We start from the raw sequence: 13,737 nt of genomic DNA, 5'->3' as shown, positions 1-13,737 counted from the left end.
TTCCAGGAGGAAAAACACGCAAGAGCTATAATTAGTCAGGAAGAGGAAAGAAGAGCGGAGTGTGTGAATCACCAGCGCCAGCGACAGACGGTTTGAGCCCAGTTAGCAGGAGTTTCAGAGTTGCTAGGGTGTGGGTGAACTGGGGTGGGGTGGGGGGTGGGCACAGCTTGGGGAGGGTATGCTACGCCAGGATACCTAGGTCTTTGAACTGAAAGAGCTGATACATGTGGGGGGAGGGCTCTCTAAAGAGTCTTTTGTACCACTCCGACTGAGCCTGTCACCTGACACCCTATCAGAGTCACGGCTTTCAGCTTTTACCTGCCCTGCCCTTCCAGGCTTCTACCCAGCTTTGCCACACAGGGGCTGATGCCCCCACCCCGAACACACACACACTGGTTGACCTGTGCTTGGGCCAGGAGGCTTGCACCATGTGGGAGGAGGGTGCGGGAGGAGGGCATGAGCTGTCAGAGGGTTAGGATTGCCCAGGCCAAGCCAGCTCCTCACTCCAGAGTGCTCGCTAATGAGTGCTCTGTGTCTGGCCCACAGACAAGCAAACTGAGGCCCAGGGAAGTACCAGTTCTGACCCAGGGCCACACAGTCATGAGTGGAGCGGCCTCTCTGCCTATCAGCTATCACAGCTCTGCCAAGCCAGACCCTGGGCAGGGCTCTGGGCCAAAACAAGAGCAATCATGCTCACCGAGTCTGTGTCCTGATGAGAAGGCCACCAGGCACCTACAAGGCAGGTGACCGGAATCAGCTTGCCAGTCACAGAGGACTTTACAGGGGAAGAGGTTGAAACATGTTTAATGCCGAAAGCAAGGCAATAGTGATGTACACCTTTAATCACAGTAGGCTGAGTCAGGAAGGACTCAAGTTCAAGATCAGCCTTGGCTACATAGAAGAACCTGTCTGTTGTGGGGTATCTACCCGAGCAGACTGCTTGGAAATGGGTTTAAGCCCATAGAAAGTCTTTTAGCCAGCTGGTGTCTACCCTGGGGGTTTGGGATCCCAGTGTAGCCCTGAGCCTTTCTCAGGGTGAGCTTTTAAGCACAAAACCATGTCCTGGGTTGACATACTTCAGTTAACAAGAACAGTTAGCCAGAAGAGGAACCGCAGAAGCCAAAAAGCAAGGTTAGTCCATTTAGAGATCACCTCAGGGCTATGGACTTTGAGAGGTTAGGTCTTTGTTTTAGTTTTGGTAGGTGATGGTGTCTATGTGCTCGTTTCTACAGCCCGAATGGTACCTCCATCATGGAGTCAGTTGGGCTAAGGCCTGGGGCCCTATTCCACTGTCTCAAACAACAGAGATGGTGGAAGAAGTGTGGTAGTGGCCTGTAGCCTCAATAAGTGTGACTTCGTGGAAGGGGCATTAAATGTTTCCAGTGCTTTTGGGGAAGTGGCAGGAACTAAAGCCAGGGGTGTCTAGGGAGGACACTACTTGGGGCAGGTTACTATAGTGCCCATTCCCTCCATTTCTCCAAACAGTTAAAAGTACATCATCTTCTGGATGGGTGGCCTGGAATGACCCTTGCTCTCTGGAGGCTCTCTGCAGGTTATTTTAAGATTTATTTATTTTTAGGTGCATGTGCGTTTTGCTTGTATGTGTATCTGTGCACCACATGTATCCCTGGTGCCTGAGGAGAGCAGAAGAGGGTGTCAGGTCCCCTGGAACTGGAGTTATAGACAGTTGCGAGCCGCCATGTGGGTGCTGGGAACAGAACCCAGGTCCTCTAGAGGAGCAGCTCTTAAATGCTGGGTCATCTCTCCAGCCCTGCCTCTACAGGTTATTGATATCTGGGACCCATTGTCCCTAGGAAGCCCCCATTTAGATAGTCGGTGATTAAATGCTGAGTCCTTAATGTGCCCGTGACTAGGGGAAGATAATGCCTGCGGAGCACTGAGTCCCAGGAGTCAGGTCTCTTCTTCTCTTCCTTTCCATGCCTGAGCCCTGGCTGCCCACATTTTTTGGAGTCCCAGCTCAGGTCTCAGAGGGGTCCTGGAGCAGCATGGCCTGTGAATGAAGGTGAAGATCTCAGGTCTTGGGGGGGGGGGGGGGGAAGAAGTGCTCTCCAGCAGCTTGGCAGCATCATTTGGTACACGGTGCTTTCTTCTAACCCCACACCAAATTAGTCTTCCAAATTACAGGGTGAACCTCTTCCAAACTGGAGATTGGGCGGGAGAACAGAAGCCAAGTTCCCTTCCTGTTTCCGGCTCTCAAATGCCTTCACTTGGCCAGTTCCCAAGTGAGGACTATGTTACAAAAGAGTTCTAAGCATGTACCCTCCCTTTCTGAGTGTAGGGATCCTCAAGTCCAGAGCCCCCATCAGTATCCAGGTCAAGGCTGTATGTACTCTGTAGGTATTTGACAGTGAGCTTGTAGCCAAAGAGGTCCAGTCAAGACCAATCCCAAGTTCAAAGGCATTTTGGAGGTCACTTCTGATACTGAGCTGGACTCTGAAACACTGAGTGGCAAGGAAGGTGACAGTCATGTGACCAGATAGTTACAGGGTGGAGTAGCTTTGGTAGGGACTAGCAAGAGGTGGTGGGAACTCATGAGGTGAGGGAGGACTCCCTGAGACCAAGGGGAAGACCGTTCCAGGGGAGCAGAGCACAAGCCAGAGGAGCAGAGTTGGGGTGTAGACACAAGGAGTGGGTGGAGGCATTTACTGGTGCATTCAGATCTGAGGACCTTGTCCATCAGCTGTGGGGTGGGTGGCATGTGTGTATGTGTGTGTGTGTGTGTGTGTGTGTGTGTGTGTGTGTGTGTGTGTGTGTGTTTGTGTGTGTGTGTGTGTGTGTGTGTGTGTGTGTTGTAAAGAGGTATGGAGGTAGAGGAGGGTATCTTGCATCACCCTCCTCTACAGATACCACAATCACAGGGTCTGGCTGCAGGGCAGGAGGACATGGTTTCTCAAGCCCCAGTGGGACAGAGGATGCATGATGGGATGGAGAGGAGATAGAGGTTCCTCCAGCATGGGCTCTGACTCACACAGCTCACCTGCCAGACAGCTCATTGCTCACCAGTTTGGATTTGCCCAACTTCAGCTTTGAGCCATCCTTCTGGATGAGGGGCTGTTCTCCTTAAGCTCTCAGCCATGGCTCCCTGGAAGTTAACCTGCAGCCACCCCCAGCTCCCATCTTTGTCCCTTTACCTCCTTTGCCTGAGAAAGCCCAGGGACAGATGGACTCTGGACAGGACCCTGAGTTCCACAGCCTGCGTGGCTCTGGCTGCCAGACTGATTTGTCTTGATGAATGATGCTGGCAGTTCTGACCATATGGCTGTGGGGTTCCAGGTGAGAGCTTCCCCACTTTACAGTCAGCATGTGGGCATTAGAAGTACCCAGCTTGCTTTCTGAATGCCTAGCTTGTTACCGAGTACATTCTGCCTGTGTTGATCCAATGGTGCCTGACCAAGTTGTGGATACCAGCCCATAGGTAGAGGCCGGGCCAGATAGACACCTTCAGGGACATCATCAGATAGATGAATGCTTCAGTGAGCTCCTCTGTCAGCCCCTGCTGTGTGTCTGGCTCTGTAATGCTTCTGGACTTCTAGAAATTCACTAGATACCAGCCTAGCATAGTTCTAATCCCAGCACTTGAGAGGCTGAGGTAGGAAGATCATGAGTTCAGGGCCAACCTAGGCTAGGTAGTGAGTTTAAGGCTAACCTGAATACAATAATGAAACCTTATGTCAAAGAGAGAAGGAGAGGGTGAAGGAGAAGAGCTAAAAGAAGTAAATACAAATTCAACCCCAATTTCTGCCCTCAGGAGCTTTCAGTCTAGACAGCCACAAGGGAGGCAGCAGGTGACAATACATCCCTGGGCATAGAAGTAAGCCTGCCCCAGACTTTTGGGAGCAAAACCCTTCAGAATCCACTTTCCCTCTGGCAACCAGAGGGAGCCTGTCCAAGTCACCACTGGCCTTCTGCTCCTTCAGGTTGGCCTGACCCGGCTCTCCATGTGGCCCTGTGTGCTGCTTGGCTCCCTCTCTCTGCCTTCACCTCAATGGTCCCTGTGGCCATCAGGCTCTGCCAGGCTTTTCTTTCTGTATGGAACCTTTTTCCTTCCTTTTATGTTATTTTGTTTATTTGTCTTATTGTTGTTGTTTCTCTGTTTGTTTTCATATAGGACCGATCTCTGTGTAGCCTTGGCTGTCCTGGAACTCACTATGTAGACTGGGTTAGCCTTGAACTCACAGAGTTCCTCCTGCCTCTGCCTCCTGAGTGCTGAGGTTAAACCCAGTGTCACCGCAAGGCCCATCTTCCCTTCCGGTTTTACTTGCCACTTCCTGCTCAACAGCCAGCTTCTTAGTCCCCAGCTCTCTCAAACAGACCTTGGACGTCACAGGCAGGTGTCTTTTTCAAACGCACGGTTTATTGTTCACACATAAAGGGGGGGGGTGCACAACTCATAACAAATGAGTATAACAGTCTAGTTCTAAGTGATTCCAGCAGTATCGGGAGGCAGGACTCATGGACAGTAGGTGGAGGTGGCCATGAGGGCTGTAAGCTTGATAGCCCAGTGCACAGCAAGCCATCATGTCCTCATCCACAGGCAGGAGAGGGACAGTGAGCGGGTGCTGGCCTGAGAGTGAGAGGCTAACTGGTCATGGCTTCAGTCATGCTTAGCCAGGTCAGCCAGGGTGCTGGACACTCAGTGGTCACAAAGTGAGAGCCAGGCCAGCGTCAGGATATTATGGGAGACTTACTCACGGAAAGGGTCCCTTGTTGCTAGAGTACGTGACTAGTGTGTGATAAAGTATGATGGAGACCAGTCTGCTGAGCTGCCTGAAGTCTTGGTTTTAGTCTTCTGAGGCTCATCTTGTAATTGCAGACTTTTTGGCCTGCTCCTAATTGGTGAGGGCTAACTGTTCCCAGGGTCTTCCTGGTTATGCTCAGGCGTTTGCTTCTGCTGTCAGCATGTTCTGATGATGTCAGGATGTTGAGCAGGCGTGTCCTGCTTTTGTGAAGCGTTCCATTTTGGTTTTGTTGTTGTTTTTTCTGTTTTGTTTGTTTGTTTGTTTTTTGTTTGGTACAGGGTCTCTCTATGTCCTGGAACTCACTATGTAGACCATGCTAGCCTCAAACTCACAGAGATCATCCTGCCTCTGCCTCCTGAGTGCTGGGATTAAAGGTGTATACCTGCATACCTGGCTCATTTTGTTGTGTACTACACCCAGGACAGCTTCCCAGGCTCCTAAGACTTTGATAGGTCCCTGTGCCTACAGCACTGTTCCACGGTGCACACAACACCTTCAGATCCTTCAGAGAGAGAGACAGAGAAAGAGAGAGAACAGGGAGAGAGAGAGAGAGAGAGTTTGATCACAACAGACTCCACTCTAGGTAATACATCATGATTTTATTGGCTTATCTCATTACTTTATCCATAGACTGAGTCCAGAATGTGTTCTTAATAAATATATGTGATTACTGAGTAAACGAATGTAGAAACCACAGTGTTTCTAGAACAAAAACGCAAGTTCAGGTGCACCCAGCTGTTAAGAGTGGCAATGTGAGCCATATCCATATGATGAGAAAATTTGCAGAGGTGGTTTATAGTATTCGGATGAAAATGGCTCCTGTAGACATGTGTATTTGAATATTTGGTCCTCAGTTGATAGAACTGTTTGGGAAGGATTAGGAGGTGTGGCCTTTTTGGAGGGCGTATGTCACTGGAGTCAGAGGTACTTTGAGATTTCAAAAGCCCACGCTATTCCCAGTTAGCTCTCTCTCTCTGCCTTGTGCTTATGGCTAAGGATGTAGGCTCTCAGCTACTGTACCAGCGCCATGCCTGCCTGCTGCCTGCTGCCATACTCTCTGCCATGATGGTCATGGATTTGCCCTCTGAAAATCATAAGCCCAATAAACTCTTTCCTACGTACGTTGCCTTGATCATGGTGTCTTTTCACAGCAACGGCAAAGGAACTAAGACACAGTTAAAATCTGAATGTAAAAGGAAGCCATTTTAGAGTCCTCCCAATGTCCTTAAAATCTGGCTGTGGGCTCTTACCCACACTGCAAACAAGGCCGTTAGAGACTGGAAGGTACAGAAATGAATTTTGCTATATGGCACTGGCTGGATAACCTAGCATTAACCCATGGACAGACATATGCTTCTGATCCTTCGACAGTGTCACCTGTGGCTGGCTGGTTTGGGGGCAGCCATGAAGTGATTAGCCAGCTAAGTTGGTGGCCACTTCATTACAAAATGAGAGAGAATTTTTTTTTTTAAACAAAATAACATATTTGCAGCCAGGCATGGTGGCACACACCTATAATTTTAGTATTTAGGAAGTGGAGGCAGGAGAATCAGGGATTCAAGTCCTGTCTGGGCTCCACAGTGAGTTTATAAGACCCTATCTCACAACTCAAAAACGTTTTTTGAATGAAAATATTCAGATACCCAAGCATATGGAGCCAGCATCCACCCATCAATAGATTTCCTTCAGCTGCAATTTATGCTGTAGGTTGGATGAGCACTGTGCATGTGGACAAACAGACAAACCTGCTTTTGCCTATGTGGGCATTGGGCTAAAGCCAGGAGGAGAACCAGTGGTGCTGGGTCCTCTGACCAAAGGGAAGGGAAGACATTTCTCTTGCTGTTTGCCCTCTGCAGACAGATAGGCTGGTTGGGGTCTGCAGGCTCCTGGAAGCTTCCTGTTTCTGGGGGCCTGGTCCTGGCTCTCCAGTGATATGTTTAAACAGCTGTGAGGACCAAGAGACTCCACAGAGACAGGCACAATCCTCCTTCTACAGATGCCCTATCTATGGGATCTAGTTCCCAGCCATGGTTGCTAAGAGTCATGTACAGATCACAATTCAAAGCAATGTCCAGTTCCTCCCTACCACCAGCCCAATGCTCAGTGCATCTGAGGACCCAAGACTATCTGATGTATGTATTGGGTATGCAGGGAATAGGCACTCAGGGACAGAATGAGGGGTCTTTGGGGAAAACTAGACCTTGCTTCTCTTTTCAAAAAATTTATTTATTTTATTTAAATTGATGTTTTTCCTGCGTGCATGTCTGTATGAGGGCGACAGATACCCTGGAACAGGAGCTGCCATGTGGGTGCTAGGAATTGAACCCGGGTCCTCTGGAAGAGGAGCCAGTGTTCTTAACTGCTGAGCCGTCTCTCCAGCCCCCAAACCTTGCTTCTCCTCTCAGACCGTGGTCATCGGGACAATCTGGGGACAGCTAACCTCCCTGGATGCAGAGTGCTCTCATTACCTGACAGACTCATGGGGTACAGGCCGTGCGCCTAGGCCCAGGTCTTCACCCAGCTTTGCCCAGGCCCGGCAGGGAAAGCTCTAAAGGATACACACAGCTCTTCCTCCGCAAGGACACCGGGCCATTTATCAAGGAGATAAGAGTGGCCAGAGAGCAGAGCTGGAAGGAGCCGTCTGCAGGAGACACCAGGGTCACTCAGAGGTCACCAGAGGAGTCATGTCTCCACCCTGGGCCCACTTCAACCCCCACCCCATGCTGTGACTGCCTGCTCCCACAACTGCAGGCCTCAGGCACCTGGTACTTGGTGAATAGGCCGCTTTAGCCCATGCAAATTATGTTTCCTTTTGGCTAAATTCTGCAATAGCAGGACCTCTGTGATTCTGTCTCACTGACATAAATGGGAAACTGAGGTACAGGGTCTGGCTTTGGCTTCCTCTGAGCAGAGGAAGCAAACACAGAGCCATGGCCTGCCCTTTGCCCTGCTCAACAGGGTGGGAGGGAAGAAAATTCATGAAACATCTGACTAGGTGAAAGTATAAATGGCTGGTTGTTTGGCAGCAGAGTCAGGGGCCGTGGCTACCAGAGTTAGAATGGGCTTCATTAGAGAGAAGAGGGGATAGGATGGGGAAGCCAGGCCTGGCGGAGAGGAAACAGAGAGAGAGGCGCAGAGAGAGAGAGAGAGAGTGTGTGTGTGGGGGGTGCGCGTCCTGCTTTAAGGCTGGGACGCAGTTGCCCATTGATGACCTAATAAGGTACCAGACCCTGAGCTGCGCATGTACAGAATCCGAACGCTGGGCAATTGCTAGATACACTCATGTGACCTCTATGCGGTTCCCACTGTGGTCTGGAGCAGACGGAGACAGTGCCCAGATTAAATTCGCTAGGCCCAGGCCACATCTCTAGCAAGTAACCAGTTTGACTTTGAAGGCTGGGCACTTGGAGAAGTGTTCCAAGCCAGAGTGGGCCACTGTCAGTCCATCGTGGTCTTGGGTACTGACTGGCAGAGGCTAGAACAAACCCACCAGGTGGAGGAAGTTCTAGGGTCCTTCTGCCTGGCTCGAAGCTATCAGCCCTAAGTTGTCTGGATGACCCGCATGGTTCTGCCTCTCTTCCCTCCTTCGGCACTCAGTAGGGTTCAGTCAATGCTTTTGGACAGCCAAACGTGGTGACACATGCTTGTGATCCTAGCACTCAGGAAGCTGAGGCAGGAGAATCAAGAGTTGAAGGCCAGCCTGGACTATATAAGAGAGACTCTGTCAAAAAAGAAAGAGAAGAGAAAAAAGAAAAACAGCCGAACAAATGACTCTGTGAGGAGTAAACACGTGAGCATAAACAATGACTTTTTTTTTTTTTTTTTTTTCCGTTTTTCAAGACAGGGTTTCTCTGTGTATCCCTGGCTGTCCTGGAACTCACTCTGTAGACCAAGCTGGCCTTGAACTCAGAGATCCACCTGCCTCTGCCTCCTGAGTGCTGGGATGAAAGGTGTGCACCACCACCTCCTGGCTGATGACAACCTTTTAAGAGGGTTTTTATTACATTTCTCTATTTATAGTGTGTGTAAACACATGCACACACCATGGTACATGTGTGAAAGTCAGAGGATAACCTGCAGAGGACACTTCTGTCCTCCTACTATGTGGGCTCTGAATATTGAACTCAGGTCTTCAGTGTTGACAGTTAGTACCTTTACCCTCTGATCTGCCTTTCTAGCACATGACAAGTTCCTTACTGGGGACATGTGTGTCCGTCATCTGCTGGGTCCCCATAAATGCCCCATTAAAAATGACAGTGCCCTCTTTGAAAGCTAAGGAGTTGAGCCTAGGCCTTGGATTACAGAGATGGGGAAGAGGAGAAGAAGGAGGCATGAGGATATGCTTCACTAAGCTGGCACCAGACTTACCATCCCACTATGGTGAACACTTTTGCCGCTCCCTCAGCTGGCATGCCTGAAGGCTAGTGTATTCAGGTGTTAGATCTCAGGATCTAGGGCGAGTCTTGGAGAGGAAATCTGAATCTCCTTCACACTCCAGTAGATTCAACCAGAGATATCCCTTTGAGTTCATCTGACAGGTGATAGAAGTCCCAGGGGGATTGGAGGGGCCTGGGCCTCACAACTATCTTCTAGGAGATTCCTCTTTAGCCTGGGCCTTGAAGGGAAGGCATGAAGGTCCAGATTCGGATTGGAAGGGTTCCTGAGCTTCAGAAGGGAGCTTGTGGTCATTACAGCCATGCGGAAAGAATTTCACAGATCTGCTGGATGAGTGCCATCCTGACCCCCTGAGGCCCCTGAAAGCTCCCATACTGAGTGGCCCTTCCTTCAATCTGGCCAGGGGCCTCCACCCACACTCCAAGATGGGCTCATTTGAACTGGGAGCTATGAAAAGGATTTTTGCTACATGGCAGAGGTCTAGTGACTTGACATTAAACCATAAGGAGACACAGTCTCCAATCTTTAGGACACAAGGATTTTGGCTGGCCCCTGAACCAGAAACCAGAGCAAACCCTTCTCAGAAGTGGTTCTGGTATTTGTATGGGGAGACAAAGGTGGTGCTGGCTTCATGGCCCCAGACAGAGCAGAGGTCTCCTCGGGGACAGAGCAGCTATATGATCACAGGACAACCAAAGAAACCTAGGGAACAGCACATTCTGCCCCGGCCCTGCCCCAGACGCTGGCTGAGCTCCGTTTTCCGGTACTCTCTTGTTTAATTAATTCTCATGACCCTGGGAGATTTGCACAATTATTAATCCCTGTTTACAGAAGAGGAGCTAAGGCCCAGAGGGGCTAAACCCTGCCCAGAATCACAGAGCATCAATAATCCTCATGCCCAGTGCACACACTCAGAGGGACTAACACTCCCCAGGGAGTACCTCATTGCTTAAGAGCCCAGGCCTGGCAAGGGGTTCTGAGCCAGCCAGATTCCTGATGTAGGATCCTGGGACACTTAATATCCCCGTCTCAGGCCCTCCCACTGGATGCCGATAAGATGGGTGCAGGAGCTGGTGGTGGGACTGGGACAAGCCAGAGAAGCAACCCAAGCCCAATACTAGAGAAAAAGATGGTTTTGGCTGACATGGACCAACCCCCTATCCCAGTGGAGGGCAGATGTGGCATACCACATCTACATACCACAGGGGCATTCACAGACATCCCAAGAGACATCCTCAGGGCCCTCCCTCTATGTGCTTGCACACACACACAGATCCCCCACCAGGGTCTCCCTTGTCGACCATGGCTCTGCATACTTGCTGTGGACAAAGGGAGATGAACAGACATGAGGCCCCAGGAACACGTTCTGACTAGGGCTTCAGGGCTGGCCCAGACATGACAGACAGCTTAAGAACCTTGACTTTACCGTGCGCCCCGGGGCCTTCCTCCTCCATCTCGTCTCTCTCACCTTTCCCCTACTGTGTGCTCCCACCTTCCTGTCACCTCAGAAACTGTCCAGTCACAAGGCAGACATGGTGCTCTCTTCCACCTCTGGGTAGCTAGCTGTCTGGGGTGAGGTTGACTGTAATGACCAGAGAGAGCGTCAGCCGGGCTTCATGCTTGCCTTGGGCAGGGCTTGAATAACAAGGAACAAAGGAACCTCATGCCTCTGTCTGTCCCTGTAGCAGTTCTGGGCCAGTTGCACGGTGGGAAGATGGGGGCTGCTGAAGGTGGGTATGACATCAGAAGCTAGAGAGGGGTTGAAGCTTCAGGAGTGACAGGGAGGCTAGAGAGGGCTATGCTCACCCCCACGGCTCTCCAGAGGGGATCAAGGCTTTGGAACTTTCCCATCTCTGCCACTAGCCCAACACCTTCCTATTTCCTGTGGCCCAGGAGACCAAGGTGAGGTAAATCAAGCCACTTGTGACACACACGTCCTGTGGCCTTGGACCAGTCAGGACATTATACTCAGTTCAGCCTCTCCATCTATCAAACGGGACAAGGGATGGGAGAGTGTGGAAAGGTGTGGAAAAGCCTCAGGGACATCCATCTGGATCAAGAGACGACCAGTGGGCCAGGCATAGTGTTGCACGTCTTTAACCCAGCACTCGGGAGACAGAGGCAGAAGGATCTCTGTGAGTTCAAGACTAGCCTGGTCTACAGAGCGAGCTCCAGGACAGCCAGAACTACATAGAGTCCTTGCTTAAACAAACAAAAAAAACCAACTAGTGACTGCAGACTTGTCACAGCCTCCTAGGTCCCCTTTCATTGAAATACTACAACTTACTTCACCCAGCCTGGCCTGAGATTGCTCAACTGGAGAACACTGGTGCCAGGATCGGATAGGGCTGCCTCTCAGTAATCTGTGGCCTGAGTGCCGTGAGGGCTGCCAAGGGCCTGCCCAAGATGGGGCCACCAGAACCCTGTGCTAGCCAGAGGAGGCCCCAGTCACTGTGAACCCCGAGGCTGCCAATCTCAGCACTGCACATCTCAGCTTGGTGAGGTGCAGAGCGACTCTGGGCTGCCACAGAATACTAGAGAACTGGTCACCAAGTGCCACTGGGCTCTGATCACCGGCAGGTCCTAAAGCCTAAGGCCCAAGTCAGGAAGTCCTCTCCTCATCCCTGCCTCGACTGGGTTGTTCTTTTGCTTTCTTTGTCTAACCAGCTCCTGTTGCCCCTACCGTTTTCCTTGGCCTCCCCACTCATGACGGCAATAAGGACCCACCCACTCCTCAGCGGGCTCAGGCTCCATCCCTATGCCCCAAATTCCACCACTGGGGGCCTCTCAGGTGCCCAGTGTCAGGTCTGGTGGATCTTTGGGTTGAGGCTGGCTAAGGGACCAAGAAGCATGTCACATGACGAGGGAAGCAAAGGGCTGAGGCAGAGGACCACGGGGAGCTTTCTCTGACTCTTCTTCGATCCTTACCTGGGAGGGTGTAGGCGAGCAGGCAAGGTTGAGCCTGGGCCTGGAGTCTCCAGCCTGGAACTGGCACTTTCTCCGTAGGAAGGAGGAAGCTCCCAGGGCAGATGAGGCCTCCTGTTGCCTCATGGCTGACTATTCCTCATCCGCTGGGGGCTGGGGTGGCAGGGCAAGGAATCCATTCATGCTGGTGACTTCTCCGGGAACCATGCCAGCTCCATGTGCAGCCTGGAGAGCTGTGATTGATCGTGCTGTTGGGCCGGGTCTGGGGGGGGGGGGGGGAGACAAGTCAGGAGCTGCACCTGTGTCTCAGGGACAGTTAGGGTCTGCATACGAGTCTGGTTACTTGGAATCAAGGACCTAAGCCTGCCACCTCCTGAGCACGGTCTATCTCAGCCTGACAAGGCTAAGCCGTGCTGGGGAGACCAAGACTGGCAGCCCTGACAGCTGGGCTGAGGGCTCAGGCAGCTACTAAGAGTGGATGGGGCCCAGGAACAATCTCCCTTTGCAGCGCTTTGGAAAGGTGGCCAAGACCAACACTGGGCTCTGAAGAAGCTGGTCTAGCTCCCGCCTGTGCTTGGACTGCCATCTTCAAGGGCTTCCCATCCAGTTCTCATTCCTGTCCCCACCCCACCCCCACTGTCTTTTCAAGTCAACATTCCCTCACCCCTATCACTGTCCTCACACCAAGGTGACTCAGCCCGCTCTGCCTGTCTGTGACCCATGGAGCATACCACATGCTTGAGGAGAATAGGTGTGTCTCATGGGACTTTTGTGATGATTCAATGTGCACACAAAAGGCTTTGTGCAGAGCCTGAACAGTCTGAGGCCACACTCAGGTGGCAGTGGCAGGAGCTTTCACGGTCGGTCACATCAGGTCTTGTCCTGCCTGCCTCTTCCAAACTCCTTAGGTTCTGTTCAGACTCTCCCCATTTACCAAACAGGAATCTGGGACATACTAGGGTTAAGTGCACAAAATTACGTCGGCTGTAGGGGGCACAGTTGGGGGACTAACCTGACCTGAGTCCACAGGAGGGGCATCCGTGGCTCTCAGGGTACTGTTAAACTCTAGGTTCCCAGGGGAGGAGCATTGGCTTTCTCCTGGCTCTGCCTTCAGCCCTCTGGACAGTGCATGTGGGTGGCTCGGCAGCCATTACCTTGAAGAGATGGGTCCAGGGCTCTGCGGGAATCCTGCCTCTATCTCCCATGCTACTTTCCCAGGTCTGGAGGTGGAATGGGAGTCTCCATTTCTCCAAGATGAGGGGAGGGTCCCCTGAGGCTGGGCCGATGCTGCAGTAGCGTGTGCCATGCTAAGAGAGGGATTGACCTTGCGGCTCTGGCCAGACACCTCTGCAGCTCAGTGTTGGGATTCCAGGCACATCCAGAGACTGCAGCAGAGGCTGTGGGGTGACACCAGCGCTTGGGTGTGCATGGCCAAGAGAGGGACAAGAGAGAGAGAGACGAGACAAGCATCACCCTCTGCCTCTAGCCCCTGCCATGGCGCTGTGAAGGGTAGTGCTGGAACACTCAGGGGAGGCTGTGAGGGGCCTGGAGGAGCTTCCATACCCTCTCTGCCCACATGTCTCTTAGGATTCCCTCTGTTGCCTGCAGGATTACAGCCGAGTTCTCTGGCTCTGTGCCTCAAGCAGCCCTGGATGCC

The 13,737-nt window shown here is 51.8% G+C and overlaps 1 long non-coding RNA gene across 1 annotated transcript; it reads right to left on the bottom strand.

The window, feature by feature from the left end:
* Nucleotides 1-5,128: 5,128 nt before the first annotated feature.
* Nucleotides 5,129-13,374, bottom strand: LOC118587801. The gene is made up of 3 exons (XR_004945472.1): nt 13,235-13,374; nt 12,084-12,342; nt 5,129-5,262 (listed from the first exon to the last, which is right to left on the bottom strand). It is a non-coding gene; the product is annotated as an uncharacterized LOC118587801 (long non-coding RNA).
* Nucleotides 13,375-13,737: the final 363 nt, after the last annotated feature.

This window comes from Onychomys torridus, chromosome 7 (genome assembly GCF_903995425.1).
Source record: "Onychomys torridus chromosome 7, mOncTor1.1, whole genome shotgun sequence".
NCBI classification, from domain to species: Eukaryota; Metazoa; Chordata; class Mammalia; order Rodentia; family Cricetidae; genus Onychomys; species Onychomys torridus.
Note: the sequence above shows the minus strand (reverse complement) of the source record. Positions and strands in the feature narration are given on the sequence as shown.